The 23,766-nt window shown below is 43.1% G+C and overlaps 1 protein-coding gene across 8 annotated transcripts in view; it reads left to right on the top strand.

The window, feature by feature from the left end:
* Nucleotides 1-280: 280 nt before the first annotated feature.
* The window catches only part of ATXN1 (ataxin 1), a 390,857-nt gene continuing 367,371 nt past the window's right edge, over nucleotides 281-23,766 (top strand). For 6 of the 8 annotated variants that reach the window (XM_087438051.1, XM_087438044.1, XM_087438047.1 and 3 more), the window contains exons 1-2: nucleotides 281-497; nucleotides 8,389-8,500. The gene's annotated coding sequence lies outside the window, so the exon portion shown is untranslated. Of the gene's footprint in view, nucleotides 498-1,237; nucleotides 1,663-7,648; nucleotides 7,699-8,388; nucleotides 8,501-23,766 lie in introns of those variants that run through there. The other 2 variants (XM_087438049.1, XM_087438050.1) reach the window with 2 other exon arrangements.

The raw sequence follows: 23,766 nt of genomic DNA, 5'->3' as shown, positions 1-23,766 counted from the left end.
CGGGGCCGCCGAGCCCGGGCAGCGCGCACCGAAGGGTTAAGGGCGCGGGCCGCCGCTGCGCCGCGCGCTCGCGGTGCTCACAGCGGCTCTCTCCGCCGCCCGCCAGAGGGTGCCCCCCCGCCCCCAAGTCGGATCCTTGAGCTGCGGCGGCGGCAGCCAACTGCTCCATATTTGGCTTCTATTACACATTTACATACTGGAGCGAGCGAGCGAGCGCGAGAGAGCGCCAGGGAGGGAGGGAGCGAGGGAGGGCGGGCGGAGGGGGGAGGGAGGAGGGAGGGGAGGGGAGCGGGGGGAGGAGGAGGAGGAGAGAGCAGAGTATACCGCAGACATCATTTCTACTACAGTGGCGGAGCCGTACAGGACCTGTTTCACTGCAGGGGGATCCAAAACAAGCCCCGTGGAGCAGCAGCCAGAGCTACAGCAGCCGCAAGACACTGTTTCTCTCCCTCTGCCCCCCCTTCCCCACGCAACCCCAGATCCATTTACACTTTACAGTAAGTGGCTATTTTTTTTTCTCCTCTGATTCTTTCCCTCCTCCCTCCCCCCATCCCCTTCTCCCCTTATTTAGATTAAAATCCCCCCCATCCCCGCTCTACCGAGAGGGGTAAAAGCAACAACCGGCAAACAAACCCCAAACCCCAAACCCCAATCGGCGGCACGAAAAACAGCTGGAAGAGGAGCGAAGGAAATCGACGCGTCGTGTTGTGTTGTGTGTGTGTATGTGTGCGTGTGTACATACAGCCTTCCCCTGCTCCAGCCTCCCGGGCCGACACCCCCGCTCTGGGCGCAGGGACGTCCGGCAGGGGGGCTGCCGGGGCCGGGTGGGCGCCCGCCGGGCGAGGGGGTGCGCCCGGTTTGGGGGCGCGGGCGGGGACAGCGGCGGCGGTGCCCCGCTCCGCGGCTGCCGGTCCGGCGGAGAGTGCGGAGAGCCATGTCCTCCTCCCTTGAGGTGGCGTAAGGGGAGACGGCGGCTGCCGGGGGTCGCGCTGCCCCCTCCTCCCGCGGCCCCCTCCTCCCTCTCTCCAAAGAGGGCGGCGAGAGCCAGTGGGTCTGGAGGAGGGCTAGGCTTCCCCGCGGGTGGCCGCCTGGCCTGCGAGCCCCAGGGTGGGGGTCTCCCCGCGGAGGCCGGGACTTTGCGCACGGCCGGGCGGTGGGAGCGCTGGGGGCGCGGAGGGGTGGGAGCGAGGGGAGCCGGCGTGCGGATGCCGGGAGCGCGGCTGGAGTGGCGGTGGCGGCCCTGGCTGCCGCCACCGCCGCCCTGTTGGTACGGCCGCTTCCTGATCATGTGCAGCGGCCGTCGCCGCCGGGAGCCCGCGAGCGCCCCGGCCCGGACCGGCGCCCCCGCCAGCGCCCGCAGCAGGAGCAGAAGAGCCGCGGCAGGCGCTGCCCTGCCTGCGCCGGGAGTGAACGGCTGCGCCGCTCCTGAGAGGGTGAATGAAGCCAGGAGGAGGGGAAAGAGGAGGCGGCGGCGGCGGAGGAGGCGCTGCGGGGATTGGGATGCGCCCTGGAGCCGCGCTGCTCGTTCACTCTGGGCCGTGCTGGAGGCTCTGCCACTCCCGCGGCCGCCGCCGCCGCTACCTCTTCCTACGTGGTTCCAGAGCTGCGCGCAGGCCGGTCCCGCAGGGGGCAGGGAAGGGGGCCGGACGGGCGGAGCGAGAGGTGAGGCGGTGGCAGAGCCCGGCGTGAGTGCGAGTGCGTGTGCGTATGTGTTTGTGTGTGCGCGGGGGAGGGGGGCGGCGAGGGCAGTCGCAATGGGGAGGGAGCCCCCTCTGTGGCCACTTGGCTGACTCTGCAGCGCCCCGACCCCTCCTCAGCCTCCCGCCCTCAGGCCGCCTTCCTAAACTCTGTAACTTGTGCTTTCATTTTATGTCAGACCACGTAGTGGGCTGACTGGCAGCGATGAAACAATTCAGGTTTTCTAGGGAGATTGAGCAAGAACCTTAGTGGGGGTTGGAAGTAGGGTGATGTTGGAGATCCTGCCAGAAAACAACAAAAAAAATCAGTTTCTAAGAACTGTGGGGTTCGGTTCAATCCCGTGGCTGCTCTGTTTTGTTTTGCTTTCTTAGTATATAATCCTACAGATAAGAGGGTAATATAAATAGTTGGGAAGGTTGGGAAATTGCTGAAGAGTAGTAAGGGGGGAAAAAAAGCCAGTCGGAAGCTGGTTATATAATGCGCGATGTGGCTAACGAGAACGGCAAGCTATTTTTATTTTGTTTACCGTATGCTGTGCAGTAGGGACTCCTCCAAACTGGTTCTGTCCCTGAAGAGATTCTTAGCTTCCGTGTGAGATCCACAGGATACAATTAGCAAAATTAGAAGACCCTTTTACACCCACAGAATAAAAACTAATGCCTTAGAGTGGCATGCTCCCTGCACATCCTGTCGTGCATGCACGGCAATGTGTGTATGCAAATAAGTTCTCCTTTGGGAATCTAGTAGTCACATTTCAATGACATTTGTGTTTTATAATGCAGGGTATTCTTAATATTTAAGCATCATCTTTACATAGAGCACACGCAGTGGGTAGTTATTTGGTGGTTATTTTTAGTCATAGCTAGTTACTTTTTCAACAGTGTTAGCTAAGCCATTTCTGTTTGGGTTTCTGAGGAGCCCTGCAGTTCCTAGAAGCCCCTGTTAAGCCCACCCTCTGGTGTATTTGGTGGGTGAAGGTAGTTGGATACTTGAGCTTTTTTTGGAATGAAGCTTATGCCCTTATGCCGGAGGAAGAACCAGAGAGAAGGATGGGAAAATCCTGCACATGAACTCGTGGAAAGGGATTGCACCATAGCGGCTAATGCTGTGGCGTTTAATCTCCTCTGATTGCCCTCTAACTGTGCATGCATCAGTCAATATTTTAGCAGCTCCACACACAAATGGTCTTGAATGCCACCTTCTCCATAAAGCAGAGGTTGAAGGGCTCTCCTGCCTGCCTTTCTCATCATGAAGATACTGTCAGTGGTGTAGGTTTTCAGTGCACTTACTCCAGCCCTGATCACTCATGTAATTAGATCAGGCTGCCATGGCAACAGACAGTGTTCCTCGTCCATTCAGGTGGGTTTGTCTTGTGCCTGGACTACTCCAAGTGTTTTATGCACAGTATTTGTGCTGCCCAAGCCAGACGAGAGACTTCACTATTTCAATTGCGTCTTCTTTCAGTCATCTGGACTGGAGACACTGAATGAGGCTTCTAGCTACTCAACTTTTATAAAGGAGACCCACAGGCTGTTCTTACTGGGTGCAGTATGTAAATGCATCTCCCTGGACAGTGAAAGGAGCCTAACAATCCTGCTGGTGTTTATTGTGAAGAGATCAACAAGTATTTGGTACTTGTTAGAAACCTTTCAGAGCTTACCAAAGCAACATTTCTTTTGCAGGCTGGTGCCTCTGGACTTGCAGGCACTTAACCCTTTCAGGTGTGAAAACGCTCGTCCTTTAGAACCTAAGTTGCCAATCGTCGTGACTGGTTTTTTAAGGGGTTTATTCAGTGCAAGTTATTTATTTGGGAAGGATATCTCCGTTGTCACATTTTAAAACTTTACAGCCATCATAATAGAAAACGGTACTGACAGTAGGCAGCCATTCTGAATGTACTCATTCTTCCTTTGGATCTGTTCCCCGTGATCTTTACAGCTGTGGCAGTTAGTTAAGAGGTTTTTGTCTCAGGTAAGAGAGGATATAGGCCTATAGCTGGTAGACTGATAATGTATGGTGCTTTTACACCATAAACAACTTGTACTCTATTTTGGGATATAATTTAATGAGCACTTAATAATTTAGAGAGCAGCATTCTCCTCTTTGCATTAGGGCGCCACCTTATTAAGCCTGCTAAGCAAAGAAAAATAATAGTGTTGCAAAAAAGAAAAGAAAAGTAGGTTTAGTTGTTGAAGCTCTGTATTGCTCAGGCATTCCAAATAAGGGGGAGTATTTTAATAACCCTGATATTTGAAAGAAAAATAATGGAGAAGAATAATGTCTTGATTGAGTTGTGACTCTGCCAGTCTGTTTACAGTGTTACAGCCCCTTAGCTAAATTGGTAAATCCTTTTTTTCCCCTGGGGCTAGGATTGAGAGAGCTACTCAGTGCTCCTCACAGGGGGTTTACGAGTTTCTACCGGTTAGTGAGTTTATGTGGTTGGTAACTTGATTGTGGCCTGCTCAGATGAAGCATTACTGTTAAAACGGGCTATTATTTATAGGAGGTAAATAGATGGGAAGCAAGGATATAAAGTAAGGCACAGAAGTTTAAGTTTTACACAACACCTTGGTGGTCCTGGATTACCTTTTGCAGCATACAGAAAATTGCTTTCCTTGCAGTGAACTGTGAATGTGTGTTTTTGAGTGCACAAATAAATTCATGCTAAAGTAAGTTGAAAAACGTACTTGATTGGGAACAGAAAAAGACAATATTTTGTTCTCTGGATTTTGTTATAAGGGAGTTTGATAAACAGAAGTGATACTTGATCAGAAATATTATAACTCGGCTTCAGGGCCTCTGAATTGCCTTTTACTCTTAGGGAAAGATTAAAAAAAAACTCTAGCCGTTAGATTTTGTGTCAAATATCTGTAAATGGCCTTATGTTTCAATGTACCTTACTCAGTTGTCTGGGAGTCCTGGGACGGGCCAGCCTTAAAAGATTATTAAAATATTAGTTTTCTACGACTCCTGTTTTTGTTGTCATTACACAGTTCAAGGACTCACATTCCTCTTACATCGTGTGCCTTTATTTTTTTTTTCCATTTTGAAATGTCAAGTGGATTTTACTTTTGCATTTACCTTGAATGACAGTTTCTGATGACTAACACACTGTAACCCTGGCTCATTTTGTTTCCTATTAGAAGTTAGTCCATAAACATATTTTACTAAAACCCTGAAATTTAGTAAAGATAGGAGTGAATATTAATTGTTTAAACTATAGTTGTCTGAAAGTAACACATAGTCTAGACTCTGAAAGGCTTCAATACTTGTATATGTAAAGTAACATAGTACAGCAAGACAGAATATCATTTTCAGGGGGAGATAGATAATTTGATTTCCATTGCTTTATGTTTTCAGAATAATTCAATAATTTGAATGATTGACTTCTGTGAGAGATATAAGTATGTGCAGCTTAGCTTCTTCAGAGAACAGATTTAGTTTTGGTCATACTTCCAAGATTATCAGAAACGGGCCTTCCTTATTTCGTTAGAAGCATCAAAAATAATAAATCGTAGAAATCCCAATAGATTTCTGTTTTAAGACCTTACATACAGGACTGCCCTTTTTTTAAGAATGAACTTTATAGTCATCGATCATGCTATTCAAATTTTAGTTTCATTTAATTCAGTTTAATAAAATGCTCATTCAAAAGTTCTTTAAGAGGTGATGTAATAATGAGTATGCCGAATGTTAGTTTTAGAGAATATTTTTAAATGTTAGCTGAAAGAGTTGTAATTGGATCGAGGTTTTAAAAAAATATATAAATGCTTAAAATTACAAGAGTAATAAAAAAACTTTAGGTAAATAATCTTTATTTGTGGAGGCAGTTTTTAAAAATCTTTTTCTTATTTTGTAATTTATATATTTCTGTCTAGCAGTGTAGTAATATATTTTATAATCCTTATAAATGTAAACTCTTCAGGCTAATGTATTATAAATATTTATACTACATGTTACTACCATCTCAAATGTACTAAAACATGTTTAGAACTATTACAGACAAAAAAGCAACAAGCATTATATTTTTTTTGACATATTTGATGTGAGGAGAAATGTTTCATTGATTTTTCTGTAACTTTTAATGCATCCCATTTGTCGAGTAATGAAAATGCAATGATAATTGCCATAATGTAAGCAAAATTTTATCCTGAAAAGTGACTTTTCAGAAAATTCATTATAGTGTAATCAGACTTTGAGACTTAAGGGGGCAGAGGTTCCCCTGAGTATGGTATTTTGATTCAGGCTGAGAGGAACTCTTTTTTCTTTTTTTTCCCCACTTAGGTGCTCTTTAACATGACATGTTTCGAGGGAGTTATTTAGCAGAAGTTTTTAGTGATAATTGTCATAGCTGCAAATCTATAAGCATTTATGCTTCTAACATTCGAAGAATATGTAATTTTCTATCCCTGTGTATGGTAAATTTTCTTTTATTGCACCCTTAGCTTTGGCCTATTCTCCTCGAAGTATTTATATTACCTCCTGTTTTTATATTATTTGTGCATTATCTCCTCCTTACTAACTATCACGTCAATATTATTTAGGCCATCTTTCTTGGTAATCTGCCGGTATTAGTAGTATTGTGTTATGTTGCTCTGCTGTGCTTTTAACATATTAAATATTTCATTTTTAGTGTATATATTGTATAAAACATTCTATAGGTTATTTTCTTGTATATTGTTTGTATGTTTTTGCAACAAATCCACTCTGCCTTGCTTTTTTAATTCTTGTGTTCTTTTTCATTCTTCCCTCTGATGGAATACAGCAAGTTATGTTAACAGTCCTAATTACGCTAACTGGTGTAGCAACACAAGTATTTTTGAAATAAGTAGGCATACTGATGCGAGAGTAAATTAATATTTTACAGCATTTGCATCATGTTTGACTGTTCTCTGCACTTAGCAGAATAGGAGGAGACTGTAATTTGGACTCTATAAAACCTTATCTGCCAGGTGATATGTAAATAGGATTGTGTGCACACACATCAATATACAAGCAAACACTCTCTCAACTGTTAGCTCATAAAGCCAGCCCTGTCTGCAAATCCATGGTACCTGCACCTTGTTTGAAAATGATTATCAAGTATTTTGATGCTTCATTTGAGATGTTATTAGATAAAATCAACTCCTACCCCCACCCCCTTGAAACAAGTACTGTGTAAGAGTAAATAGAATTTTGTGAGCTTGTATTTAACTTGGCCACTATTTATATTTGTAACTCAACAAGCTTCTTAGTGGAGGGATAGTGTCTTCTGAGGACTTGAAAGACATTGTAGTCTAGAACAGCTTACCTTCTTTCTCTATACTCACAAATTGCATGTGGGAAACCAAGGACTAGAAAACTTACTTCTTCTGCATATCAGTCCCAGGCATGCAAGAGATGCTTAAATAAATACTTGGTGAATGAATTAGTTAGAAGTAAGAATACTTTGGCTACTATTCATTACTTTGAAAAGTGTTGGAAAGCAATTGAAATTATTTTCCTTTCCAGCTGGGCTGTGCTCTTAAAAATAGTGAGTGTGTATGGATGAAAATAATCATGACTACTGAGATGTGTTGCCATGTACCCGAGGATAATTGGCTCACTTACCTGTTTACAGATTATTCACTTTGCAGATCATATTCATAGCTCCAGAATAGTTTCTTTCTGACACTCAGTATAATCCTGGGCCTTCTCTTTCCTACTGTTACCTGGCGTGGGCTTAGGAAACCCAAGCTAAATTTAAAATCAGCCTAAACAGATATGCAGATCAGCTCCAGTCATCAAGGACTGAAAATCAGTCCAGCAATGACTAGTTTGGGGATTATTTTATAATGACTGTGCTCCTGATTCTGTCTATTTCATGTGGACAATTGGGAATTACCAGTATTTAGAAATACTATTTTAATAGCTAGGGCTAAAAGTTATGTTAGCAGATCGAGTCTTCAACTTCTTCCATTTCTATGCATAGGTCTTTACCTCACAAAAACTACTACAAGCACCAAGCTCCCTGATGGAAAGGTATATGGAAGATTCATTCATTCTTTCTTTCATTCATCCATTCACACATTCACTCATTCATCGTACAGTGGATAATTTTTACTTAACCATGTGTAAGGCATTGTGACAAAATGAGAATGAAGTAGCCATACATTCAATAATTTACTTAAAGATTAGTGGAAAGTTGAGTGAAAACATGCATACTTTCAAAGTTTTTTCTGCACTTGATAATTTTCTGTCCCATTACGCTGGTCTCCTAATAACTGTACTCTCATGATTGGCCCTCACGTTGCATGTTGATAGTAATATATGCCACATTAAAATTAGACTTCGGCTCAATTACTATTCAGTCCATGCCCATTTTCACATGATATTCCTGTGATTACCAGCATGTTTATCCGATGATTGGTTAGAATCATTAGAGAAAAGAATGACAGTGGCTGGCTTAAGTGGGGAGACCAAGCTCTTCACTTGATTGAAGGGATGACCTTTTTGTATGTTGGCCTCCCTCCGAGCCCTGTTGAATAAAACCAGACCTGCCTTTGTAGCTGGCTGGTATCTGTGTAATTCTCATAAAGCAAAATGCAAAATTTGATGTTCTTGAAGTTCAGATTTCAGTGCATAGACACGTTCAGGGGGAATTATTTTTTAAAGCAATTTGTTCTGTTTTTCATTTTAATTTCTTCTCCTGCCTTCCCTGGACCATTGCAGGAGCGTCGTGCAGCAAGTCACCAGGGTAGTCCCTTCAAGCTGCAGATTTGTTGGTCATCCTTGTACAACAGTCTTCTCCACGGCCACTACAGGGAAGTCCATCATGTATCAGGTGAGAATTTTGCGATGCTCGCTAGTTTCCATCTGAGGATCAAGTCTGACCTGGGAAAATCGCCTACTAGCCGTATGTTAGCACTTTGTGGACTGTTTAACATAATTGTCTTCGTAAACTGTACTGTGTGGGAAATTGGGAAATTGCCCAGAGAGGTTTTTTAAAACTTGGACGAAAGTGTCCCTCTTTTGGGTGTTATTTATTTGTTTAATGAAGAAGTCTACATTTGACTTTGTGATGATGGATTATTGTGTGTTGGGCTTGAGCCTGATCCTTTTAATCATCACCTTTACTTGGTGCAATGAGAATGTTTTTGCTACCAAACAGTTATCTTAAGTCCCAGCTTTCGTGTTTGAGGTTATTGTTATAGTATGACACATGTTTCGGGAGACAGAGGCCTGTTTGTTCAGTGGCCACCAGTATTTGTTGAATCTTGAATTGCTTTGTGTCTGTTTGGATTTTACAACTTCCTGATTTCTTCATGTACAGTAAATTTTTCTGACCCGGAGAGTCGTGCAGACACAGGCTGTATGCAGGGTTGATGACTCATGGTTCTCTGGTGAAGAGAGGACAAGAGGAGACTGCCTAACTGAAATCGGGAGAAATGGAAGTTAGATAGAAGTTGGGGCAATCAGAGTTTGGGAACACTGATGTACGCAAGCAAAGGAGATGGTGAAATAGATCCCCTCTTTCTATTTGCCTTGGGAGTAGTCCTGCTCCAAGCTGTGGAAATAGACTAGTTCAGAGGTTCCCAAGCCTGGCTGGGCATCAGAATCACTGGGAGAGGTTAAAAAAAAAAGAATTTGGGGCCCCACCCTAGACCTACTGAATCAAAATGAGCCTTCATGGTCTCTTGGAATCATACTGATGCTCCATGTCTGGGCAGCTCTTCCCGAGTCCTGTTCTGTTTCCTTACTTGGTGAGATGCACAGTCTACTTTTACCAAACCTCACATACAAAAGTCTGAATTTTCAACTAATTTGTTAAGAGGTGGATATCTGCTTTACCAAAATGTTCATTTTAAACGTGATTCACCAGATTTCTTTAGATAAAGAGCTGCCTCTCCACGCCTAAGATTCAGCGTTTAAGTTACATGTAAATTCCGTGGCATCTGAGATAAGAACATGGGGCTGTGGAACCAGCCTGTCAGGATTTAAAATCTAGAGCTGCCCCTGTGACCTTGGGCAGCCCTGTAACCTTTCTGTGCCTCAGTTTCTAAGTGTGTAAGATGGAGATAATATTAGAACTTTCTCCCAGGGCTTCTGTGAGGATGGAGTGGGATAATCTGCAGAATAGTGCCTGGCCTATGGTCTGTGATCCATGGACATAAGCTATCACTGTGATCATGAAACTTATCTCTTGACAGGGTAATTGTAATGTTCTTGTTTTGTGATGGTTGCTCCTGGACCATACATGACTTGGAACAAGTAAATATACCTGTACCTTGGTCTTTGGACCAACACTGTAGACATTTGCAGTTCTGCAGAGCAAATGAGCCTTTTGTTTACTTTTCTGAATTTTGCGTTAGTCCAACTTTCTTACTGAGATAGGGTGCATATGTATTGTTTTTACATTGTTGTAAGGTGACCGATGAGTTGCGTGCATAAATGAAGTATCTGTGGTCTGAGTAAAAATAAACAAAAACCTGAATGATGAGGGTACTGTGCCTCAGAAAGGGTAGTCAGCAAAGTCCTGTGGGGGGTGAGGCAGGAAGTTATCACAAACACTGTATCCTTGTGAAATATGGAACTGGGTACTTTCCGTTTTATTGGCTGTGGGTTAGGGAGGTGTTCTTAAAAGAAAATTGAATAACTCCAGAGTTACATGCAAAAGCAAACCTCTTCAGGTCTACAGGTGTCAGCTGAATGGGGCTACAGTGTCTTATTGCTACTTTATCTTTTAGGAGTGTTATGCATTTTAACAGTTATATGCTAGGCAGAAAATCTTCACATGTAAGTTTTTGGGGAAGTAGTTTAATTGCCTATGTGGTTAATATACATGCAGATTTTTTTTAACCTGCGATGTTTAAGAGAATCATTTGTTAAAACAGAAATATCTCAAGAATTTTATTGTGAAAAAACAGGCAGCAGGAAGTCATATGTCTTGGTCAATATGTGTAGCTTTTTGAGAAAAGATCCAGATTTTTATAGTATAGTAAGCAAGTCTGAGTGTCTTATGAATACTCGTATTACTGACAGAGTAGTGCAGCGTCACCTTGAATTTTAAGCAGCTGACATTTTCTATGATTACATTTAAAGGAAGCTTATAAGCATTATCTAAACATTTTGCATAAATAATGGCCTCGTTACAGTCCTCACAATTGATGGCTAAATGTGGGCAGGGAAACAGTACCATTCATATTGTCCTCTGTTATATTCATTAAGGTTTTTTATTTTTAAATTAAAACCTAAATTATAATTATTTCTGGTTCTACTTATTTTATAAATATGATTCAGCTCTAGCAAGTTATGACCTAACTTGTTCACAGGCACTATCTATGTAAAGAAATAATTCATTCATTTATTCACTGTGTATTTTTTAAACTACTCCACAGTGCTGTGGGAATGAAAGTGAGTAAGTGCTACCAGAAGGAGGTTATATTCGTCGTGGTCAGGTAGGGGAAAGCAGAAATGCTCTGAAATACCGAATGGAAAGCAGAATGGGGTGGGTTGTACTTACTGGGGTAAGTTCTAACACAGAAGGAATTCAGAAGAAGGATGCTGAGTAGGATGCTGAGGAAAGACTTGGAGGAGGAGGGATCGTTTGAATTGAACCCTGAAGGCTGGTTAGCATCTCTGTGGGAAGAGATGGATCGAGCGGGAGGAAGACCATTTAAGTGGCCGAGACATAATGAGCAAGTGCATGGTATGTAACTGATGAGGCCGTTTTGGCCGAAGCACAGGTGTTGTGGACATCTGAGTTGCTGGAGTCGGGCAAACAGTAGAGAGTGGGAGAATAAAATTGCTAGAGGTCAGGTCTGGAGATAAATTTGGAGGAATCATTGGCATAAAAATGATCTTTGAAATTGGGCTTGCGATTCTTGTGCCTGGCAGAAAGTTTCACAGGCAGGAGGGCATGATTATATTTCAGCGATGACATTGGCTGGCGTAGAATATGTAGAGAGACGGTAAGAGGCAGTGGAGGCAGCGGAGAGGAGCTGGAAGGTTGGTGTGGCACAGCCTTTGTATGCTTCCTCTTTAAGACCCGAGGCGAAGGGAGATCGGGTGGAGAAGCTGGGGTGATGCACGGGTGGATAATGGGGGTCTTCTCTACACGCCCAGGAGTCTTGGAAACACAGTGCTGAACTTCAGCTCAATGAAATCTTGGTGACACCTTTATTCCTTTAAGACCTTTAAAAAAAACGGGAACTTGAGCTAATTTGAGCTAAATCTAATATGTGTGTGTATGAAAATGAATGCTGCTTTTGAAATTCAGCGCATGCAGGATCTCTTTTCATTTAAACAAAATTTTCCCTCTATTTTCCTCTAAACAGTTTTATTAAGAAGATTTTCAGTGAAGCCCTGTACATGTTAACAATTCCAACATTTCCTTTGATCTTTTCCACTACTGATTTATTCATCTCAACGCGATATGCGTAAATCACATTGGGCCATCTACTTGACTCTGGAGCAGTTGTTCATTTGTGGCAATTCATTTACTGTACTTTGATAAATCGCATTAATATGGGTATGTTTTGTAACTTTAGAGGCTTTATGTGGACTCTTTGAAATGTGATGTGTGTGTGTGTATCCAGCTACTAGCTGCAGCTTTCTGAACAGTTTGGCTTCCCATCTATACATTATAGAAAATAAAGTAATATAGAATTAGTGAGCCTTGGCTCTGGGGAGAAAGATCCTTAGACTACATGGCTCAAAATGAAGGAGAGGGCTGGAAATTACCTGGTTACATTGCTGTTATTGGGCAGTCTCTTTTAATGTAATTGGAGAAAATTTGAAGATAATTCAAGGCTTTTTTTTTTTTTTTAACCTGTGTTATTTAGATGAGGTGCCTGTATTCCCCAAAATGGCCCAGGATGAGGCCATGACTTACTTTCCTTTCCTAAAAGACAAGAATGTTAGGACAGGAGTGATAGGGATGGAGAAAAGAACTCCAGGGAGCAGATTATTCTGTCTACAAATATTTAATGAACATCTAATGTATGAGAGGCATTATGCCAGCTAGGCCCTAAAAGAACTATAGAGATGCTCAATGGTTCACACTTTCTGTGTATTAACTCATTTAATCCTCACTGCAGTCCTCTGAGGTAGACACTATTATTATCTCCATTTCACAGATGAGGAAACTGAGGCACAGAGAGGATAAGTAACTTGCCAAGGTTGCCCAGCTGTTAACTGGTTGAGTCGTGCTTGGACCTCAGCCTGTACTCTTAACTGCTGCTGTGCATTTTCTCTCAAGCCCTGAGCTCTGTCCTTGAGAAGCTTACAGTGGAGTCCAGAAGGCAAGGCAAGCCAAGGAGTAATATTTAAAGAACCATAACAGAGGTGCAGATACTCTCAGAGGTCGGGATCTGAGAAGGGATCATGGGCGATGAGCCTTCAGGTGTGATGTTTGCCTGTCTGTATGTTTCTTCATCCCTCCCTGATATTCCTGTGTACTTTCAATAATTATTAATTGGAGAAAATGATGACAACAGCAATGTGCTTATCTGTGTTTCAGGGGGTTGGCTTAAGCTGGGTTCCAAATGTTGTTGAGCATCAAGAGTCCCAGTGAGATGATGAACTTTTGACTCTTCAAAGAGCTTCACTGGGTCATTGCTCAGCTTGCAAGATTTGGCAGATAGGAGCTATTTATCTGTCTGGTTTGATAGGTGACGGGGTGGCGCTGGAAGCCACCCTAAGAACAAAACATGCGGTGAAAGGAGGTCACGCTCGAGTCGGGGTGGCCACCAGGAAGCTCAGATCTCATATACCCTCCTGTCCCTGTCCCTCCTAGTCTCTCGTATTCTCTCTTTGACTGGCCCAGTGGCTGAATCTTAATGAATCTCATGTCAACAGGATAGAGAAGAGAGAAGAAAGATCATTTTTCTCTTAGCCTGCTTACAGAAGGCCAGTTTGTCTTTCTTATGCTGAATGAAAATTAGAAGGATTTTTTTTAATGTCTTCAGAGGCAAGTGTCGCTTTATAGGCACACGGAATAGAAGAAGCCTTGCAGGATTTACTCTCGGCGCGCTAGCCTGGCAGCCCCAGCCTCCATCCCAGCTGTAATCATATGTGATGCATTTTTATTTACAGATTAGAAGGCTCTGACTCTGACATATGACTAACCGAGAAGCTCCTCCCTACAACAGTTGTATGTCATCTGCTTCAGAGAACTAATTGCTTGGCAATTCCCCGTTGGTAATTCCCTCTTTATTTTCTGATGAGTTACTTAACAGTGATGGGCTTGTTGAGCAGAGCGTTGAGTTTAATGTGTGCTCCAGAAGCTCCACTGTAGGCCTGGGGGATATGTTTTTCAAATTCTGCTTAGCTTTACTGAAGGAACACTGAAACCATTATATGGCCTGTTAATATTTCACTCAATACAAGGTTAAATGCTGAACGGTGTGCAATTTTCCAAAAGAAATCAAAACCAGGCTTCCTTTTTAAATGAGCCCCTGTGCATTCGAAAATTATTAAAAAAGGATTTAATATTTATCCAGTGTTTAATGCTTTTTTAAAAATATGATTTAAAATGGAGGAGCTTTCCAGTGCACTGCAGAGTGAGTGTGGTGTGGTAGAAAGCAGTTGGACTGGGAGTTTGGGGACCGAGTTTGTTTCTTGCCCTGCCGCAGGGTGACTTAGGCTGCTCAGTCTATCTTGCTGGGCCTCAGTTTCTCCATCTCCAAAAAGAAAAAAAACGATGGTTGTAAGAAATGATCGCTCAGGCCCCTGCTGTCTAACACTGTACAGTTCCATGAATAGGTTTTATTGTTATTCTTCCTCCCAGGTCCCCCAAGACCTTTGCTCTGTCAAACATCATTTGCTGCTGTTTGACTTTGTTAGGTTTTGTTTTTAATTAGAATTTACATTTTTAGCTATTATTGTGTCATTATTTATAGAGAAAGTCATAAGTGGTGCCTAAAATCATTTATTACCCCATCTATATTAGTTTCATATCTTAACACTTGCTCTGCTCTTTTTGACTGCCCTTGCTCCCATGCCCCAAACAACGTCCATTTCTGGAGTGGGTGCGTTATAACTGGAAAGAATCTTTCAGCTAATTGTGGAATTGTTTTTTGCAAGGAGGGCGCAGAAGCTCTGCTCTTCTTTGCAGTAGTATCAAGGGTCAGAGTCTGCTTTTAATTTGCAAGTAGAAATCCTTTTGATGTCATTTGGTTGTACCTGCAGGTGCAGATTTGAGTCTCGAGGTAATTCCTTTTCTCTTCTGCATCAGCTTTGCCAATTAGTGTGTGTGCAGCATTAGCTTGTCTTATTGGATAATGTAGAAGTAGTTCACACTGATGTCCCTTGATTCATTGCAATTTGAATAGTTTCTTTAGGCAACTAATGCAAACAGAAGAGGTGACGTTTAAGAGAGTTTTGTTTTGTTTGTTTTATAGGCAGAGAGGAAGAGAGGAGGCAGTACTTAGGGTGGTTAAGAGCGAGGACCTTGAAGACAGGGAGATGGAGATTTGAAGTCTGGCTCCGGCTCCTTAAGTGTGGGACCCAGGCCACATTTCTTAAATCTGTGGTCCTCAGTTTCCTCATCTGTAAAATAGGGATGATGGGGCCGGCCTGGGTCGCTCAAGTGGTTAAGTGCACGCGCTCCGCTGCGATGGCCCGGGTTCCGCCAGTTTGGATCCCGGGCATGCACTGATGCACCGCTTGTCAAGCCATGCCGTGGTGGCATCCCATATAAAGTGGAGGAAGATTGGCATGGATGTGAGCCCAGGGCCAGTCTTCCTCAGCAAAAAGAGGAGGATTGGCAGATGTTATCTCAGGGCCGATCTTCCTCACACAAAATAAATAAATAAAATAAAATAGGGATGATGACAACACCTATCTTTCAAGGTTCTTGGAAGGAGCAAATGAGCATTTGCTATATATTGCATATGGTAGGATCTCAATGCGTAATTAAAAAAAAGAAAGAGGGTGAAGGCATAGCGTTCAAGAGCTGGGAAAAAAACAAGAGCAAAGGAAAGAGGTGTGTCTTTGGGGTACTCAGGGTAGGAGGAGCCTACTCTCTCCACTGATGTGGGTGTGACGTTCCCCCCAAGTTGATCTGCTCCACAGAAGAGGGTGTTCCCTGCTCCGTGACTGATAGAAATACTACATTTTAAACATCTGTTGCCTATCCATTACAACAATAAAAGAAAACCAATAAAAGCAAAAGTTCCTTTTGATTCCACCATCCCAGTCCATAAATCACATTCATTTTTGTCTGTCGTCTTCTAGTTCCTGACAGTTTAACATAGATCTTTTTTTCAGCTTTGCTTTTTCCATTTAGCATAAACATTCTCATTTGCAACCTAGACTTTACAACGATCATTTGCAAGGATTATATAATATTATATTCAGTTGTTTTCTCCTAATTTAAGTTTTGTGTTATGTGTGGACGTTTGACTTGTGTCTAATTATTGACTATTTTAAAGCTGTAGTGAATGTCTTTGTATACTAAGTATTTACTTAGAATGCAGTCCCATCGGAAGGCATATTGCTACCACAGAGGGGACTTACTCTGAATTGCTTTCTAAAAGGACTGTACCAATTTACATGGTTACTAATGATATATGAGTATGTCTTGCTTCAACTCGATTAATTGTGGGACTTATTATTTTTTGGCTAATGTAATAGCCTTCTTGGTTTTAAAATCTGCATTCCTTTGATCCCTCTCAGAGATAGAAGAATTTCCGTATATGTGTATTTACTAATTTTCTTTTACACAATTAGCAAATGAGAGTCTTGATATTTTCTCAGTAATGCATATGAGCTCTTTATATGTTCTAGATATTGTTTTTTTTTGTCGTATTTGCTGCAGCTATTTTCCCAGTCTGCTTTTCTTTTATTTTGACTATGTTACTTTTTGTTGTGTGAAAGTTCAAGTTTTTGTATGATCTGTCTCTCTTTTCTTCTGTGATTGCACCCAGGGCCAACCTGGAAGGAAGAAGAGAGATGACTGAGCTCACATCCTGCACCAGGCCAGCCGCCGGCTCGGCTTTGCTGGGAATAGTTCTCATTCTCATCTGCCCACGGCTCCCCCTGGGAACTGTTCCCTGTTGAAACCCTAGTGCTTTCTCCTGCCAAGGGCCCCCTTTCCTCTTCTCCTCCCACCTGCTCTTCACTCTGTGACCTTTACCCACCCTGGGCTGGTTTCCTAGCTGTCGAGTCTCCTCTGCCTGCCTTTGGGGTTCCCTGCCCTCTGCTGCTGACCCATGTTTCTCTCAGGGAGCCCTGCCCTGGGAACCGGGCTGGAAGCCTGGCAGCCTCCCTCACTTGGGCCTGGAGAGATCAGTCAGGAGTTTCAGGCCTGGCCAAGTCGTTGTCGAACGAAAATAAAAGAACCGTTATCCAACGACTCTGGGTTGGGGTCTTCACACCTTCCGCTCATTTAGTCCTGCAGGCCGCCCTGCTGAGGAATGGGGTTTGATTTTCATGCACGTTAGAGTAGAGAGGCACACTGCTGCCCTGCTTCCTTCCTGTTGCAGCTGTTCCCTGGAGAGAGCTCTCTGGGCAAGAGGTTGGGAGCAGTTTCCTAGTTACTGAGCTTTGGGGAAGTCAGGACTCAAGGTCTGTACATGGGCTCGTCACTCAGCTGGGCGGAGTGGCTTAGGATGTGCTGTACCTCCTAAGTGGCCTCTCGAGATGTACTCTTGTTCTGGTCCAACCCATTTTCCTCTCTGAAGCCAAAATGAACATTTATTACTATTAGACATCTGTTTGCATCTCTGTTTTCCTTTCCCTCCCCTGGTTTTTCATGGCCTTTGGGATAAAGTCCAGAATCCTTGACCCAGCTCAGCAGGTTTTGGAGACCTTGCTTATCTCTCCGGCCCTATCACTCATCTGTTGCCCGCTTCTTCGCTCACTTTAGCCATAGCATTTCCTCCTTAGAAGCATCTTGCTTTCTCTTATGTTCCAGCTTTTAGTCATGCTGTTCCTCTTCCTCATCCAACTCCCACCTCTCATCTGTCTGGCTAACTTTCCCTCATTCTTAAAATCTCAGCTTAGAGTTCTTTCTTCGAGGAGCTGGGGTCTAGGTTATGTGCTGCCTGTTTGGGGCTCCCAGAGCACCCTGTTCTTCCCTTCTTCTGCACTTTGTGGCCCTTTTCCCAGCACAGTGACAAGAAGGACTCTTTCTTTCTTTCTTTTTTTTTTTTTTTCCCCCATTTTTGGCATTTGACATCTAGTAGGCCTACAGTAAATATAAGCATTTTCCCCACAATGTGAATTTTTATGATACGAATTGGATGTGATTCCATCTCTTAATATAGACCATGACTTACATCATTTTGGTCTGGAATCAGCATTGGGCCCAGTGGACCACACTGGTGGAAAAAGCTGTGGCATCTGTTTGTTTCAGTAGCTTTGTGCTTTACAACAGTGAGTGATAAAGGTGATAAAACTGTGTAAGAAGGCTGTGCTAAGGAGAAAGAAATGATAAACGCCCAATAATGAATTTTCCAGAACAAAAGCTATATGAAATAAAACGCTGGATTTGGTCAATGACATTTAATTTTTATAGTACTACACTTATAACCACACAAAACACTATTATTGAAATTTAATGCAGGAAAAACTTGCTTTGTTTTTGAACACCTAAAACTGTCTTTTTTCATATTGAGAAAGTTCCTGGGGCCGGCCCCGTGGCTTAGCGGTTAAGTGTGCACGCTGTGCTACTGGCGGCCCGGTTCAGATCCCGGAAGCGCACCGACGCACCGCTTGTCCGGCCATGCTGAGGCCGCGTCCCACACACAGCAACTAGCAGGATGTGCAACTACCACCTACAACTATCTACTCGGGCTTTGGGGAGGGAAAAAAAAAGGAGGAGGATCGGCAATAGATGATAGCTCAGGGCCCATCTTCCTCAGCAAAAAGACAAGGATTGGTGTGGATGTTAGCTCAGCGCCAATCTTCCTCACAAAAAAAAAAAAAAGAAATGTTCAAAAAAAAAAAAAAAGAAATGTTCAAAAAAAAAAAGAAAGTTCCTGCTGGATTTTGATTACATGACGATTCTTAGAAACACAGCTATCATGTTGATTGAATGAATAAATTTGAGATCTACCTCCCTAACATCTGTTCTCTGGCCTTGATCAGTCTGCCTTGAGCACTCTTGTGAGTTCGCTCTCCAACTCAGGTAAAAGTTCCTGGTGAGATAATTATCCCAAGGAGTTCATTTTGTCTGGAAGAGAGTATTTTGTCTGGAGTCCTAAGCAGGTTGGTCAAGTTGAGGTGAAGCACTACATAGACAGGGGAACCCTGAAACCCTGCTCTGTGTAACCCTGCCCATGAGGAATGGGACTGATGGGGTGGGTGGGCTCTCTGACCGTGATGTCTGGGCCCCTTTCAGTTGGCTAGCCAGGTGGCCATCCACCTTCTCTCTCTTGCATATGAGTTGGTCTAGAAGTTGCACTGTTGGTGGTAGGTGAGGACACCTTTTCCAGGTAGAAGGTGTCTATTTGTGGTCATTGATGTGAAGGACTATATGCTCCTTATAGAATATGGAAAAGGCAAGCCTGGCATTAGAAACTGAAGCCTTTGTCTGCTGCAGCGCCCCCCATAGGGGACTGCCCCAAAGCCCTTTCTACCTTGCTCTGTTCTGGCAAGTTCCAGGTGGGGGCAGCAAGGACTTTGGATGAATTTTGTTTTGATGACTGTTCCCCTTTTCAAGGCTCCCTTTCCAGTTCACCTCTGGAGCTGCCTGGGTCACTGCAACCCAGACCACTGAGAAGTATGACCCCAAGTTGTGTGTTTTTGGGGAGACAACCTTTCTATAAGGAGCTGGGAAAAGGATGTTTCCCTTTGGCTGCTGATCTGACACTTTTCATAAGATTAGCAGTTCTTTTTTCTTTTATAAGTGGTTGTAGGCCCATAAGACAAGTTTATCTGTTATTTTATTAACAGGGGAAAAGATGATCTGGTTATTGATTTAAAAATCTCCTTCCATAAAACCTTGCTTTCTACTGAGTTTGAAGGAAATATGGTGATAACATCTCAGCCCAAATTTTAGTATTTTCTTTTGGCTTTCCTGTTCTGTTGAAGCCTCTGTAACCCTGTGCACCTTTTTCTACTCTTCAGAAAGAACAGGTTGTATTGTTTTTCCATCTCGGTGTCATCCAGTTGAACAGTATTATTTTAACAATGTGTGTAAACAGATACAAAAGGAAGAAGCCTACTTTCTGTTTTTCCCCTCCTCACGAGTTTTAGATCCATTTCAGTCATCCTAGAGACTAGAAGAGGCCAATGTGAGTAAGAAGCAATGTTAAAATGAAGAAAAATATTTTTGAGTGTGACCTTGAAACATGGGTCTTTCCAGTAGTATATGAGCCTTCTCCCAACAGAAGTCTGGAAGTCACAGTTCATATCATCTTTAAGTCCTGGAGAGAGGATTGTTCGTCTGTGGAAATGAACCAATGCACTGTTTGCTCTTTCATTGTGCAGAGAACATTTGGTGACTTGACTAATCTCAGAGTTTCTGTCTCTGACTGGTGCACTTTTTACTCTTTGCTCTGAAGTCTCAGGAAATGATTTCCTTAAAAATTTTTTTTTTTAACTTTCCCGTTTTAAATGTGCAGGCTCTTCAAAGACTTCAGTGGGATGCAAGTCGTATGTTTTCCTGTTTCTCTTGTAGGACTAGTCAAAACTACCCTTTTCTCTTGGGGGTGTTTTCTAGTCTGTGCCTCTGATTTAGTAAATACATACAGCCTTAAAGACCACAGTTATCTAGACCATGTGCAGTGGCTGGTGTGTCATGGTCTACCTCAGCTGATAATAGCACATCCCAGAATTCAGAGTGCTTTGGATGTTATCGTTTCACTGGATAGTCATGACTCCTTGAGCAGAGAGTATTCTGCTCATTTTCTAGAACCTAAGAGGCTGACTGATTTGCTAGGTTTCAGTGGCTAGAACACATGTGGCCTGTGCTGTAACCCTGGTTTTCTGACCTGCAGTTCAACTCACTTCTCCATCGTTTTGTATAGCTGAGATAGCCCAGGAATTGTGCAGTCTGAAAAGACATAACTTTGCTTAGTTGAAGTGGCACCATAGAACAGTTTTGAGCTGGAAAGGTGAAGAAGTGCAAGAGTCCAGCTCCTTGAATGTATGCAATCCCTAGTTACCCCTTGAAACATTGCATTATAAATTTAGGTCTTAGATGTTTTCGTAGTGCCTAAGCCTAAACTTGATGGGTAGCTAGAGAGTGTTTTTCCTTTTGCAGGCACTGCACCTTTATTTATTTTTTTTTTTTTTAGATTTTATTTATTTTATTTTTCCCCCCAAAGCCCCAGTGGATAGTTGTGTGTCGTAGCTGCACATCCTTCTAGTTGCTGTATGTGGGACTCGGCCTCAGGATGAACGGAGAAGTGGTGCCTCGATGCGCACCCGGGATCCGAACCCGGGTCACCAGCATCGCAGTGCGCGCACTTAACCACCAAGCCACAGGGCCGGCCCAGGCACTGCACCTTTAAAGTTGAGCTTCTAGAGCTGTATTTCCTTTAATGCACCAGTGTCAGCAAGGTTAGAAACACCAGGAAATAAAATTGATCTCTTATATGGAATCTTGAAATCTGATGCCATCTTCTCTGAGAAGTCCTTTCCTATGTGGATGAGAAGGTATTACAGACAATCATTTCCATATCTGTACGTCCCCACTGTCTTTCTGCCCAATGCCACAGAAAAGGGTCGAGGAAGCTTATCCAGCCACCTGTGAATCAGATTTATGCCTTCTGGGCTGGAGAGAGGCAGTGCAGGACATTGAGTCGCTTCTGTGACAAGTATCTGCTGTTCTGTGACATCTAGTGGTTAATCTTTTAGTAAAAACACCATCCATCTTTTGATTCCAGAAGCATGTATAATAATTGTTATGAAGCCACTTCTTTCTTTGCAGAAGTAATTTGGTGGCTGACAACCATGCTGTTAGTTTCAGAAATTTTTAGAATCTGATTCACTTTTAGACTTGACTGAAGCCAGATTTTATTTGCGGAAGCCTATTAGTGATACTGCAAAGGAGACAAAGGCCGTCTCTCTTTTCGGTGTCCCCCCCCCATCTCTTTTCTGCTTTTTCCTAGGCGTCAAGGAGATACAGCCTGGCGGGGGAATTTTGCTTGCTGATGGAGTAGCTAAGAATGTTTCTCTCTAACAGGTCACAGAGAGTGCTGGTGGACATCTCCTCTTGCCCCAAGATCTTCGTTGGAAGTCCACGGGACTTGGTGTCTTTGCCGTTCAAAGTGTATATGAACTCGCCAGGAGGCATAATACGTCACCATTTTATTCTGGGCCACCCTAAAGGATGACACCCAGCTTCAGAGACCTCCTCTTGGACATCCTCCCTGAGAACCAGTGTTTTAGCTCTCCCGTTGTCTGAAATCTGTTTCTGACTGATTTTGAGCTGGCTCAGGCTTAGTCATTAAATGGCCAGAACAGTGTTGAACGTTCTGCTTGATGAGCTTGCAGCTACACACCTTTTGTCACTTTCAGAGCAGCAACTCCCTCTTGAGCTCTTGTCAGTCTTTACATAGATATGGTAGAAAACAGGCACCAATCCATTCTTTCCATCTTGGCGTTTGCCCACAGGCGTAGTCCTGGGATGACCTGGAGTAGAGGCAGCAGAGGATAAATTCATCTTGCACAGACTTGTTCGTGCTGGTTCCGGCCTGTCTCTCCCCACAGATCTAGCTTTTAAATACTCAAGTGATTGGTTTTATGTAGGAATGTGTGGATTGTTGGATTGGAATAATTTTCTCCCTGGATTTCTAGTGTTTACATAAGCAGATATAAAAAAATGTTCTATTGATTTAAATAGCAGGCCTTATTTTAAAAAGTTACAGGTGCTTAATGATGGTACAGAATAAAATTGTAAGTTTTTTTTTTTTATTACAACGTGTAACACAACCAAAAGGTGTGTATTAATTTGTGTCAGGAAAGGGTCAAAACTGAAAATTTGCAACAAAGACAAACTGGAATAGAACAAGAGCAAACAGAAGCTGACAAATATATGCCCCTTGTTGGGAGTTCAGCCCATGGAATGTTATGTAGGACAAAAGGAATGGAAGAGATATTTCAGTAACATTTTGTTCTCTGTCAAAAACCTTCTGAAATATAAATCTGCTGTGTATTGGAGAATGGATACAGCAATTGATTCAAGTTGAATAGCTTTCATTTAACTAGAATACCCCACAGAAAGCATTCTTGTTCTGACAACCATATTTTTGCTTTCCTTGACTTAAAGAAAATTGAATTCATGTTTACATATCTTATAGGATTGTTTTATGGACAAAGACACAGGTCAAATCCCATCCCAGCATGGTGGCTATTGTTACTGCAAATAGAAACATTTCTAAATGAAATAAAAACATTTCTAAGCCATGGCCTGTGGCCTATAGTAATAATACTGGGTTGGTATTATGAAACCATTTGCAACTATAAATAATTCAGTCATAGATGTGCTTTTTGTTTAATTGTTTTTTTTTCAAATTCCAGTCTCTTGCCAACACACGTACTCATACATATATTTCACCTATTTGCGTAGTAGAGAAGGAGGACTATGAATATATATAATAGGAGTCAACTTTATTTTGGACTTTTTGGAACTGATCAGCTTTTTTCTTCTCCTCGTGATGCCCCCTGGATTGCTTCCAGTTATTGAAATTTCATAATTGCCCACAAATATGGATGCATCGGTTTAAGGGTCTTGCCATGTCAACCAACCCAGTCAAAAGCTAGTAACCAGTGTTAGTGGTTTAAGAAGGTGAACTTCAGGGGTCGGCCCCGTGGCTTAGCGGTTAAGTGCGCAAGCTCCGCTGCTGGCGGCCCGGGGTTCGGATGCCGGGCCTGCACCGACGCACTGCTTCTTCAGCCATGCTGAGGCCGCGTCCCACACACAGCAGCTAGAAGGATGTGCAGCTATGACACACAACTATCTACTGGGGCTTTGGGGGAAAAAAAAAGGAGGAGGATTGGCAATAGATGTTAGCTCAGAGCCGGTCTTCCTCAGCAAAAAGAAGAGGATTAGCATGGATGTTAGCTTAGGGCTGATCTTCCTCACAAAAAAAAAAAAAGAGGGTGAACTTCAGAATTAGGACCCCCACCAAAGGATGTTCTGTTTTTATTCCCCAT

This window comes from Ceratotherium simum, chromosome 13 (genome assembly GCF_057802395.1).
Source record: "Ceratotherium simum simum isolate JZ-2026a chromosome 13, ASM5780239v1, whole genome shotgun sequence".
Taxonomy (NCBI): Eukaryota; Metazoa; Chordata; class Mammalia; order Perissodactyla; family Rhinocerotidae; genus Ceratotherium; species Ceratotherium simum.
This window is presented reverse-complemented; position numbering and strand designations above follow the sequence as displayed.